Raw genomic sequence first — 13,664 nt, forward strand, 5'->3', positions numbered from 1 at the left:
ACTCCCCTCTGAATGGGTATTGCATCTGATATTTCGTTTCCGCGTCTGATTTCAGCTGTTTGGTACCAGTAGAGGTTTTGGATACACATTTGATCTTTGGTGTCTATATTACACTCCCTCAAAATTTCCATCAAATTGAATGTTTTACCCTGTCAAATGCTTTTTCATAATATATGCAACATGCGAAAATCTATTTTCTCTGATCACGGCACTTCTGCAACAAAACATTGATAGTCAATAAAGCCTCTCTTGTGCCGAAGGCATTTTTAAGGCAAAACTGCGTATCATCCAGATCCTGTTCGCACTTATTCCGAATCCTCGCACGTATAATTCTGAGGAAAAATTTCAGTATGTGTCTCTTTAGACTAATAAGTCTGTAGTCACTGCATTTTTTTGGGTGTTGTTTTTTGGGCAATGTCACAAAAGTAGATTTCAACCAGTCTTAGGGGAACCCTGTGTCATTAAGTCGGTCCCCCAATGACCACCATGAACACTTCTGATTAGTCTGTTCCTCTCCAGTCTGTCCTCAGTCCGACGAACCGACGGTGTCTTATAGAGCATTAAATAACCTAAGCACGTTGTCAATATTATCTTCACTGATAAGCTTGAATACCTCAACTGAAATATTATCTGGTCCGCAAGCCTGTCTTTTTTCTGAAATGTTTATTGCATGAGGAATTTCCGATTTCAATATTGGTGGCCCCACGGTGGCCCGTACAAGTCATTATCATTATAAGTTGTTATTTTAGATCTATTATCTTTAAATACGTCAAGAATATACTTCTCCCATGTAAAAAAATATATATATACGAGTATATGTCTCATGATGTACCAATGCAGTGCCCTATGCACCACTAGGTGTGAAAAGGGGATGATGATGATGATGATGATATGTCTCATTATTTGACGTATCTCAACCGAGATAAAGGATTTAGGAAATGTGGAAGACTAGGCATTTAAAGGGTTTATGACCTGTTTTTGGCTGGTTTCGGTGATCACTATACTCACTATATAACATTCATCATTCTGCCAAACGTTTGAACGTAAAACATGGTTCGGTTATTTTAATATTTCTCATAGGCGACATCTTATGATTTTTTGTGTAGTTTGTTTTATTGAAATTAGATTTTTTTACTTTGAAGACTATTAAGAACTATATTTACATTAAAGTGGGCCAATGATGTATGAAGTTTTTTATTTTTTTAGACACCAAAGTGAAAGGGGTCTAAAAAGTTGCATTTTGAATCACATTGAACGTAAAAATTATTTTAAAAAATATTTCATGCTTCTTTTGGCCCTCAACCGAGGTTTGAAGTTTATCAGAGTCTGAACATTCTGTAATTTATCTATATTGATAAAATTATTTTTTTGTTAGTTAAGATATAACTTAATCTTATTAAAAATTTGAACACGTTTTACAACTACCGAAATGCAAAAAGTTTACAAAAAAAAAAGTTTATGGCTCATTAAAACAATGCTACCCATTTATCACAAAACAAAGTGCAACTCACGCCCTTAGATGCTTATTTTCAGTACAATTAAATTTTATAAGGTTTAATGCACATTATAAAATTTAATTGTACTGATTTTCTTACCTAAATACAAAATGACAGCCGGTGCAAAAAATCGACTTTTTCGAAAACTTAAAGCTCTGTTTGTGGGCCAAAAGTAGTATCGAATATTTTTTTTGAAATTTTTCGCATTCCAAGTAATCCAAAAGGCAACTTTTTAGACCCCTTTCATTTCAAAATTCGGAAAAAATATTATCGGCCCACCCTAATTTACATGTTTTAATTTTTATAAAAACCTTACGTACAAAAAAATGTATACACTTTGACGGAATCTTCAAGTCAACTAAAAGCATACTTTTAAAAATTGGACATAATAATTAGTTATATTTATTACATTTTTTTATTATTGCAATATTTTGCTCAGACATGTTTTTTTGGAAATCTGTTTTAAAATTCAATGCAGATGTCTCGAATCCCTTTCAAAATAATGCGCATTCGGAATATCAGTCTTGCTACTGTATTTTTATAATATTGTACGCTGGTTTTACCGGGGGTCGGCAAACTACGGTCCGCGGGTCAACTTTGACCCGCTACCTATTGGCAGCTTAAAAAAATGTTCAATAATTTATTTAACACTTTATATACATACACAATTTATATGCATATAAGCGCGAGCATTTCCCAGTTTCTAATATTTATTTATTCTCCTCGTCGCTATGGCCATGTCTACGGGCTACGGTTGCTATGAAAACATTTTTTTTAAATATCTGTTCGGGCCAAAACTAAATTTATCAATATTTCGTTTATTAAATAATACGTTTTGTAAAGAACGCATTCAAATCACTAGCAACATTGTTCTAAAGATTTGGCGGGTTAAAATAATGCTTTATTGGTTAATTTTAAATACTGATTTGTAATTTTGGATGTTATTGTTCTGCCACCTAACATGTTTATTTCTTTTAAAGGTGTCGGATATCGTAAATTATTGTTTTATGCCCTTTTAAATGTTTTCTACTGAAATTGAGATATTTATTGTACTCTGTATACTGTGTACCCTTGTATTTTTTATATAATATGTCAAAAAACTGGGCATTTGTCCCATACATACTTAAGATATTAAGATCATAGTTTATTTTATTGTTTTCTTTTTCCTAGAATGTCACTTATATTGTAATTATTGAGGAAGTGAAATCTTATATTAGTTTTACAAGGTCTCAGAAATATTTTGTTTAGCACTAAAATGTCAGTATTATTTTTGTGGAATGCAATTGAAATAGGTTTTGGGAAAGCTTGTGGGAGAGCAACAAGCTTCATTCTTCATCCTAGAGTCTACAAGTGTGCTTGTAAAGTTGCTGACGGAAAGTTAAACCGTAACAGGCAAGGATTGTACGCATCCTTGAGTGCTACGTGTATTAGGTAAATGTGTTTACCTACGTAATAATTAAAAGAAACTTCAATTAATTTTTAGAACAGTTGCAATAATTATTATTTGTGTGGCCTTTACTTTATGATTAGTAGGTCTTTAGAGACGATGACGGAAGGTTTTAATAGACAGGTGAGGCTTCAACATTAACAATTTTGTTTTTTTTTGTCATCAAGTTCGTCTGCCCACAACCGCATGCTCTGTATAAATTGTTTTATCAAAAACCGCATGCATCATAATTTATCTGCCCGCATTCACTCGCCTTTTAGTCATCTGCCAGCATCCGCACACCTTTACATTTTCTGACCACCGCGCCACCACATTCCTCGATATATTCCCCGCATAATTATAGTGAAAGTGCTGTGTTTGCCAAAAAATGAAACAATACCCAGAAGGACTTTGAAATTTACCATCCGTATTCGTGTCCCTGATCGGTCGGATTTTTGTTTGCTGTGGTTTGTTTGGGCGCATACTGTTTTTTCCGCATCGGCCATCATCGCGCAAACGCATCTTTTCTCACCCCGCAAAAAATAACACAGATCAACGATTCATTCGGGTAATATCCACGCAAATGTAAATCGCTAACCCAACGGGAGTTAAACTACCTTTAATTCAACGGGGATGCATTGTTCTTCAATGATTTAATAATCTTCACTATGACTACTTACCTACTTCCACTGTCTATCAAAACAATAAGAAATGAGAAAATGTTCAAACAGGCTATAAAATGGATAGTGGAGCTAGGTAGAAGTAAAATGGTTTGTCTCATTCGCTCAAACCAATAACCAACTGCTCCATAAATGTATAGTTTATGTTATGTTCTTGTTCTTTTATTGTGCGTTTTATAATATAAATAATATAGGTGTACATAAATTTAATATAAACATAAATAAAAAGTGTTTAAAGCTGTCTGATATTAAGTCTTCTTCGTTTATTTGAAAATTTATTTATAAACCCTTACGGATTATTACATTCATTTTACAAAATTAATGTAAAAAATTTTTATTCATACTCTGTTGTTCAAAATAATATTTTTTATATCTTTTGAAAAGTTTGTCTGAGTCTTTTGTTTAGCTTTGCCTGGTAGTTTAAATAAGTTTAAATAAGTGTCGTCCGTACGAGGTAACCCCAGTGAGGTCACACTATTTTTATTATTAATCTTTGTTTATAATGCCAGTTTATAACGCTCTATGCCAGTCCACATTCTTTTATGGCATAATTGGTTGGGGCGCTGCAGTGAAATCAAACCTAGATCCCTTCAGTAAATCACAAAAAGCCATAATCAGAATAATCTATAAAAAACCCCATCGTTATCAATCAAGTTTACTGTTTTCTGAATTTCCTGTTTTAACCATTAACCAACTGTTAAATAAATGTATACTTGTATTTATATAAAAATAAAATGGGAAATATACAGACAACATCTTAGGGATAATACTCGTATATAAATATTTTTTAACGTAAGTACGCATTGTATTAACATTATTATTAATATGTAAATGCGATTTTTCCTTAATGCCCAATAAAGATTATTATTATTATATTAATGGGAAAAAAAGAATAATTATTTTTTTAAATATTTTATTTTGACAACAACTTTCCACCGCAATTATTCCGAGAATTCCTATGTAGTTGAGATTTTGTTCCAAATCTTCTGTTTTTGATCTTAATGTAAAGGTAGGTGCCAAAAGAATGGATCAAGGTAAAGTTAGGAAAAGTTAGTAAGATAGGTAATCGGCCAGGAATAATATCGAAAAATACTGTTTTGTACTTAATTGGTTGACCACATTCAAACTGAATACTTTTTTTTTTAATGCAGTTTTTAACCGAAAGTTCCCTAACCCTGATTTATACGACGCGAAGAGAAACTTCCTAAATAGGAAGTTATAATGGCGTAGAAAAGTAAACATTCATATTGAGTATCTTGAACGGATTATAATTGATAAACTTTAGATTTGCGAGGGTAAAATATGTCATTTATTTAGTAGTTTCTGCGACCGATCGCCATTAAAAGTTTAAATTGCAAAATTCTGTACATATTTAACCATCTTAGCCATGGAATCGGGATACAGTAACATGTTCCCATGAAAACTTTGATCATGCGGAACTATCATTTATTTGCCTACTTATAACATTGAGATATAATATATAGAGATAACACTCCATACAAATCCGAGCTAAATAGTCGTCCCCATAGGAAAGGGATTGATCAGTGGAGGGAGCAAATAACGTCACGTCATATCACGTCGACTTTGACAAGCAAAACAAGCAGTACAGAAGAAAGCACAGACTGTTTACATCGGTCTACTGTAAGTTCTATTCTTGCATCAGGGTAGAGGAATTTATGCATCAGGGATGTAAGTTCACTGGGTATGGAAAGACTATTTAAACATCTCAGCCACGGCTTCGAGCCTATCATATTAAAGAAATACAGTAACATTTTATTTTTTTTAAATAATTTTGAGGCTTGTCAGTAGGTGGGATAGAGGGAATATGGAAGGAGGTAATGAAAAATACACTACAACACCCAGACCAATTGAAAAAAAATCTTTCTTTGATTTTTTTTTCTTTCAACTGGCGGGAATCGAACCCGCGACGCCAGTTTCACAGTTGGCCGTCTAACCAACCGCGCCACGGCACCTGTCAAAATGAAAACTTTAATGATGTAGAAATATATTAGATGCATAAATGTCGAGATCATAAATGTTATCGACAAAATCAAGAAAAGAGTTTTGCTTTGGTTTCGACACGTAGAGAAAATGGACAGAGAAAGATCAGCTAAAAATATTTGCGATGCGAATGTCAATGGATGCAGAAACTGAGAAAAGCCGAGAAAGACATGACATAATCAAATCCAACAAACACTCAAAGATGGTATAATCGTCGCGCGTGTATGAGAAGGCGTTCAAACATAGCAGAAGCGAGATCTGTATTCAAAGACGTTCTACACTCTCTGCCTTCTAAACTTTTGAAATCTATTGACAGCAATGTCTAAAATATGTTTTTATGCGCCAGCATTTATTTCCTAAAAATTTAAGAGATCTAGTCAAAGATTGAATAGTTTACTTGAAATCCCTTGTTGTAAGTCCAGACTCGGGCAAAGACACTCATTTTTCATACCTGCAAACTGTTCAATGCATTTCATATAGACAATAGGATAAAGATGAATTATTTGAATATGTTTCGATTTAAATTATTGATGAAATTATGGATACAAAAAAAGATTTAAATAGTTTATTTTTTTAATGAATAGAATATACTAGTGTCATAATTTTCTCATTTTTAGGAGAAAATTATGATTTTTGTCGCTTGAAAATGTCAAAAATATTGTTTTCTAATATCAGCACTCATTTCCTAACTCTTTGATATCTATTGTATTCTTCCAGTAGCCTTTATTTAAATTAATAATAAAATGTATATCATCACACAGGTCATTCCTTTATAGGATTGTTTTTTTGTGTTTGTAACTTATACCAGAATATTTCATAGTCCCTGGACTTGGCACCTGAAGCTTACGACTGATCATCAGCCGGCACACTGCGCAAATATCGCGAGCAGCTTTAGTAGCTCTATTGAAGGCGGAAAGAAAGAGGTGTCGAAAATGCTCAATCCCGTCTACTTGGCATTCTATTTGAAGGCTTGTAATCAAATAAAATAATACATTTATTTGTTTGTTTATTTATTTTACAGAAACAAACCGTCGCTAATGATATAAAAACATTAAAAAGATACGTTTTTAAAGACAGACAAGCGATGTTTTTTAAAGAAAAATCATACATATGTGTGTTTTTATGTGTATTCGTATGAGAGTAAGTGTAGAAGTGTGTTTGTGTGTATTTGTGTGGGAGTAAGTGGTCGGATGTGTGTAAGCGTGAGCATCATTAAATAGCATGTGGGATCGTATCGCAGCCAGAAAGAATGAGTTTTAATTTATTTTTGAATAAATTAAGGGGCTTGTTAAATATATCAATAAATGAAAAAAAAACATTATAGTTAGAGCAAGAACGATAGAGGAAAGAGAAATGTAAAACCAAACACACTAACTTGTAGAGCAGAAATAAATATTTCGAATGATGTATTATAGCCATTATCATTTCGTTTTACTTTTGATGCTCATTTTGATGATAACATGTTTTATACGTGTATTATTCATATCATTAATTGTAGTGCTTTCACACTTATAGATTACGCAGACAGGGTATAGTCTAAGCTTATAACCGAGTTACACAGTTTAAACCCGCGCTGTGCCAGCGGATACCCTGCAAGACACCAGACCCTCCCATCGGAACATCCAATACAAAAAATCATTTAAATAATACAATGCTATTAGAAGCGAAATGTGTGTAATAAAATCCAAATCCTGGACATGTGTTTGCGACTTGATAGGTTCTCTCTGGTAAAAATCCTGAAAAGGGAAATTGAGTGAAGAAAATTCTGCCCGTAGTGTAGTGGTTTGCACATTCGCCAACATGCTTGAGGTCCCGGGTTCAACTCAAGGAGGCCGGCATGAAAGATTTGTTTTCAACTGTGACAAGATGATCCACACATCCTGTGGTCTTGTCCCTTTCCCCTTCTCTATGATTACCGAATGGAGCTTATCGCTACTATCCGTGGCCCTGTTATAAGTCCCGTTGGATTTCAAAAAGAATTTCAAAACTTAAAAAAAGTTTTCTTATCATTTCGGCGAATTGATCATGTCCAATCAATTTAATCCCAGTCAGTGAAGAATTCACTTCCGTCTTTTCTCTCAGCATTACTTTCTTTCAGCACAAAGATGCTAAGGCTACCAGATTACAGAGAGCTCTTCCGGCCAGCTTTTCTCGTTCGACAACAATTAAATTTTCCGTGTATGTGGGCACCACCAAGGAGACTTATGTCCTCAGATGCGGTATGCGGTATGTGGTGGGCAAGCTGTGACAAGATGGTTTACTCTGAAGTAAGTATTTCGTTGTCTTCGATCTGGCACCAGAGCATAAGACTGATAACCTTACCTTCCTGCAACAGATGATTGAGATAAGCTGCATTTATTTAATAACACAGGGCCCTATGCACCATTTTGTGCGGATAGGGGTTTGATGAAGATAATTAGGAGCGAATGCCGAGAATAATTAAAAACTCTTTTCCGCATAATTTGCTCTAAACCAAAAGATTCGTTTTAGCTTTTAAAACTGTTCCGAGTGACGGTACTTTTTAAGGACTGATTTTTTTCTAATTAGCTCGCTGTATATTGTGTTTGGGAAATTCGACTAAATTATCCAGTCATCGCATCCTTAAGCACCCTTTCAGTTAAAAATAATTTCATTAACAGCGATTTCTCAAAAATACATACCCGAGAAATGGTTTTCCAAAACTAATTGTCTTCGACCGACTCTTAAATGACTGAAAATAAATTATGAAATATGACATCTTGACACCGAAAAAGGAAAGGAACGAAATCGCTCCACGTGCTAGACAGAAATACGAAGATTCAGGATTTTTGACGAACAGAATCGCGAACATTCTTCACTGTATTTAATTACGAAGTCTTTTTAGCCCTAAATTATTATTTTTGTCGGTGAATTTTTTTTCGTTTTTTCTAATTTAAATTAAGTTAAACTACAATATTTGAGTTTGTCCAAATGTTTGTAGACAAAAGACTAAATTTCACCCCCTCGGGAGTCCATATTCCCTGATTTAAGGTATTCTTCATCCCTGTTGTAATTTGTTAATCTTAATGACTCCCGAGGGGGTGAAATCCAGTCTTTTGTCTACAAACATTTGGACAAACTCAAATATTGTAATGAAACCAACTGGTCCAAGAAGTTCGGAAATTGAAAAATTGTTTTCAGGCGTTGCCTAGTATGTGAAATAATTCAGTCAGATGAATCTTTTCACAACAAAAAAGGTTTCAGCTCTTTAACTTCACTTAAATCAACAAATGGAAGAATTGAAGAAATATGGATGTTCAAACATAGGCAAAATGGTGAATGTTACACATATTTTGACATTACATTACATATATTTTGACATTGAAAACTACTTTTTCCTTTTTTTAGCGACAAATGAATTCTAGCGACTTTTCTAGCGACATTTAAAGCGTCGTATTTTATATCCATAACAAACTTCGTAAAAATCATAAATGTTCGGCAACCGTAGATAAACGAGAGATAGAGGAACCAAATAAATTCCAATAAATACTTGTCGTTAAACACCAGAGTTCCCGAGTAGAACATATCAACATATTTACATATTACAACTGAGATGAAGAACATTTTAGAGAAGGTAATATAGAAATCTAGGCATCTACAGGGCTTATGACCTGTAAATAGCTGGTTTAAGTGGCCACTTTACACACTGTGTAACATTCACCATTCTGCCCATATTTAAACATCTATTTTCCTTCAATTCTTTCATCTGTTGATGTTTGTGAAGTTAAGGAGCTGAAACCTTTATTTATGCGGGTGAGATTCATCTAATTGAATTATTTCACCTACTTACTAGGCAACGCCTAAAAATGTTATTTTTTCAATTTCTATACTTCTTCACGGACCAGGTGGATTTATCAAAAATATTTAGAGTTTGCCCAAATTTTTGTAGACATCAACAGATGAAAGAATTGAAGGAATATAGATGTTCAAATGTGGGCAGAATGGTGAATGTTACACAGTGTGTAAAGTGGCCACTTAAACCAGCCATTGACAGGTCATAAGCCCTGTAGATGCCTAGACTTCTATATTACCTTCTCTAAAATGTTCTTCATCTCTGTTGTAATATGTTAATGTTAACAGCTCCCCAGGGAGTTGAATCCAGTCCTTGTCTACCAAAATTTTGACAAACTCAAAATATTGTTGATATCAACATATTACTAGCATTTATTTATGGAGCTTCCCGACGAGCTGTCAAAAGCTAAAGTAAAAAAGTAAGTAACTTGTGATAAAGAAAATTTATTCCCAAAATATAGAAAAGAATGGGAAGAGAGACATTTTAAGTTTATTTTATCAAAATTAAATATTTTTGTCATTAATATGACATGATGAAGACGTGTATTTACTTATATTATTTTATTCTGGGGCACTAAAAATATAGTTATTTTTGTTTTTTTTATTAAGTGACAATACCTACTTTTAATAAGAAAATCAATTTCTTTGTTTTATTTTATTTTATACTGGTATTAAATTATGTTATGTATTTGTACCTTTTTGTTATAATGCACATGGCTACAGAGATGCTACGAGAATTTCACTATTTTGCATAGAAAAAGCGTTCCGTATTGTTAAGTTTTTTTTTTTGTGTAAACTGTATATTTCATCCGCCCGGACACAGAGAGTAAAAGTATATAAATATTTATAAATTAAATTATTCCCTGATCTTTTTATTTGATTGAGACATACATTTTTTGTATATTTTAATAAATTTTAAATCAATGTCGTACTAATGCCATCTACGTATAATATTTAAGTAAACCTTTATGGTTAGACTAAGAAAACGAAGTTATTTTTTGTACCAACAGATGTCACTTTAATTCATCAACAAGTTTTATTAATGAAAAAGTTTAGTTTTTTTATTATTTGTTAATAGACTATCAAACTAAGCCAATTAAAAAATATATATATTTGTGTATATAACAGAATATCAGTGCTATGATTTTGTAAAGTTTTAAAATTTCGAAATTACTCCGCGTGTGACGTGTCACAAGTTCTCTTCGGTGAGTTCAGCTGATTAATGAATTATCATCCAGTAAACCGGAAATCTGTTTCAACACTACTAGTGACGTCGTGTGAAGCAGTTTTTTTTTTGCAAATAAGTTTTGTTATTTTTTCATACATTTTCATGTAACTTCGCCGTACAATATTTTCTCGTGCCTTAAAAAATATGTAATTAAATATATCAAATACATAAATTGAAAATATAAATGAACTAAGGAAATATAAATAAATTAAAAGTAAGAAACGTGAGTCGCTCTGAAGTGTTCGTTTAACTTTGTCAGAATGCTTAATTTTTTACCGCGTGTAAGAAAAAAAAGATATATCCAATTTCCCGTAGCACTGAACTTCCTTACTGAGTAGTAGGTATCCTAAAAATGACAAGTTTTAGAAAGTTTAAATTTTCAAAATGGTTACTTCATGGAAGGGCTGTTTTTTTAAATTATACTGAACGCGCACAAATGTCATTCTCTCCAAACCAATATGTGCACAATAAGTAGTCATTTTCGACATGCTTAAAAAAATACATAATTTTACTATTTTTTCTAATCTTTGTAGAAAAACACTGGATTCAACTCTCGAAATATTAACAAATTACAACAGAGATGAAGAACCTTTTACAGAATGGAATAAGGAAATCAAGACATTTACAGGGCTCGTGAACTGTCATTGACTGGTTCAAGTAGCCACTTTACACTCTGCGTAACATTCACCATTCTGCCTATATTTGAACATCCATGTTTCTTAAATTTGAACCGATTGCAACTTTAGGTAAACGAATATTTTTGGCTTGCAGAACTCTTCATTTATTGAGCCTACTCCTAGTACAAGCAAATTTTGCCATTATGTTTTTTGTGCTATTTTGTCTAATGTGAAATATATGCATTAATAAATAAATAAGTTTAGTTTTCATCTTTACTATGAAAAATGATCTGGGATTAATTCAGGCATAAAATATTCGTAAGACGCACTTAGAATACATTTGGTGTCAGAAAGGCTTTGAACTTGGCAGAGAGACCCATTTGAGTAAAGTTGAGCCAAGGTAATATGACACGCGCCGTGAATCTCCTGTGACCATCATCAGGTTTACCCAATCAGTGTGACGCTGTCTGCCTGGGCCGGACATTCAGGACATTTGAGAGAAAACCTCAATTAAGAGTGTTTTTCCAATTGTAAACGCTACTAATTATTATTGGGAAAGAACTACTATTTAGAAGAAACAGTTCACAGCAAGTTCAACGAAAAATACTAAATAAAGTGAAATCCAGCAAAAACATTTTCACTTAATTATGTTGTGGAAAAAAATTAATATTCATTCCCTTACTAACTTAGGGTCTCTACACAGGATGGTTAGATCTTATAAATGAAAGGAAATTTATTATAATAAATAATTATAATAAAATTTCCTTTAAGCAACTATACTATTTTCCCGTATTTTCTCCCTGGATTATGGCACTAGAGCAATATTTATTTATTTTTACATAAACGGCATAAATTGCCTTTAACATATCGTCGTTGCACATCAAATATGAGCCATGTGACTCGAAGCACATTCTGAGAAAATCGATAAAAACGATTTAAAAAAAAAACTAAACCGAAAATAACACTTCTGTGTATGGACGAAATAGAAAAAATACAGTTTTTTCAATAAAGTAATATATTTATTTAAAGTACTAATTACTTTATGCCAAAAAGTCGCATTTTGATGATTTTCTCAGAATATGCTCCGAGTCACATGGCCCATATTTGATGTGCAACGACGATATATTGAACATTAATATGGAAAAATACACATAAGTAACCAAAAATATTAACGAAATAAATATATAAATATGAAAAAACAAAAAAAAATATTTTTTTTTCTCACTATTTTACTATTGGCGTGTCTCAATCGTTTTGCTTTGTTGATAAATTTGTTACTTATAGGAGCTAGGACTTTCCGAAATCCCAAAAATGCGCCTAGTTTTATCTGCCATCTTCGGTCGTACGGTGTATAAATATGATAAATAGTTTTGGAAAACGGGAAAGCTACCGATATAGAAAATTTCATTTTGATACTCTTTCTTAAAAATAATAACCAAATTGGTTTAATTTTGGAGAGCGAAAAACGAAACAACCATAGTCCTTAAAATGTAACATGATTAGAATGACAGTTGTCAGAAAAAGTGACGACATAACTTTGTAGTACCGTCAAAGGAGTTATTTATATTGACACACGAAAAATAATTTGTATGTGGCCTGTTAATTTATTTTTTTAATACAATGCTTGAAACATAAATCAACATTAATATTTAAAATCAGCTTTAAAACTAAAAAAAAACGAAAATAAACCAAATTATTAACGACGTTCTTACAAGGTTACATCATTTTGCAAAAACGTTATAGATGGGACAAATTGATCAATGTAAATTGATTGAATAAAAAAATAATTCATTTGATGTTCTTCATGAAAAAAGTATAATTGTCCCATTTTTTGTGAATAATTGTGTTAAACATACTATAACATAGTTTTGCGTTTTTTATATCAATTTTCGGAAATAGAGTTTCATGATGACTGATAAAATCGATTTGATCAGTGATCAGTAATTTCCCATCACTAATGAAATTATTTCGACAGCTGTCATTCTAATCAAGCTATATTTTAAGGACTTTAAACTTCAATTTTGTCGATTGACGCCGACGCGACGTGCAGTTATCTTTTTGATACTTTCGCAGTATCGGAGAGGCATTTGCTAGAGAGTGACAGAAAAACAGTATTCAATTAGCTATTCATTAAAATTGTTTGGAATCGCATATTCCCTTAAAGGTATCGTACAGATAAATGTTTTAAAAACTGGTGTGAAAAGGAGTAAGTCGATTTGAAAGCAGTCTAAAATATATAATGTTCTGCCACTTAGTTCCTCTCTGTTGGCCAGTATTGGTATTCGCCTATCATACGCACGGCAATGTGCTTTGAGGAATATTAAATTACTGGAAAACTACAACCATACATATTAATAATAATCACGAACGCGCGTGTGAATATAATGACGCATGTGTTACATAAAT

At 32.6% G+C, this 13,664-nt stretch overlaps 1 long non-coding RNA gene across 1 annotated transcript; it reads left to right on the forward strand.

Annotated features, from left to right (window-relative positions):
* Positions 1–10,542: 10,542 nt before the first annotated feature.
* LOC148284279 (uncharacterized) lies at positions 10,543–11,513 on the forward strand. The gene is made up of 2 exons (XR_015825200.1): positions 10,543–10,618; positions 11,175–11,513. It is a non-coding gene; the product is annotated as an uncharacterized LOC148284279 (long non-coding RNA).
* The last annotated feature ends 2,151 nt before the right edge of the window (positions 11,514–13,664 follow it).

The sequence above is a fragment of the Micrasema longulum genome, unplaced genomic scaffold (assembly GCF_059751315.1).
Source record: "Micrasema longulum isolate JH-2025_06_02 unplaced genomic scaffold, ASM5975131v1 h1tg000133l, whole genome shotgun sequence".
Taxonomy (NCBI): Eukaryota; Metazoa; Arthropoda; class Insecta; order Trichoptera; family Brachycentridae; genus Micrasema; species Micrasema longulum.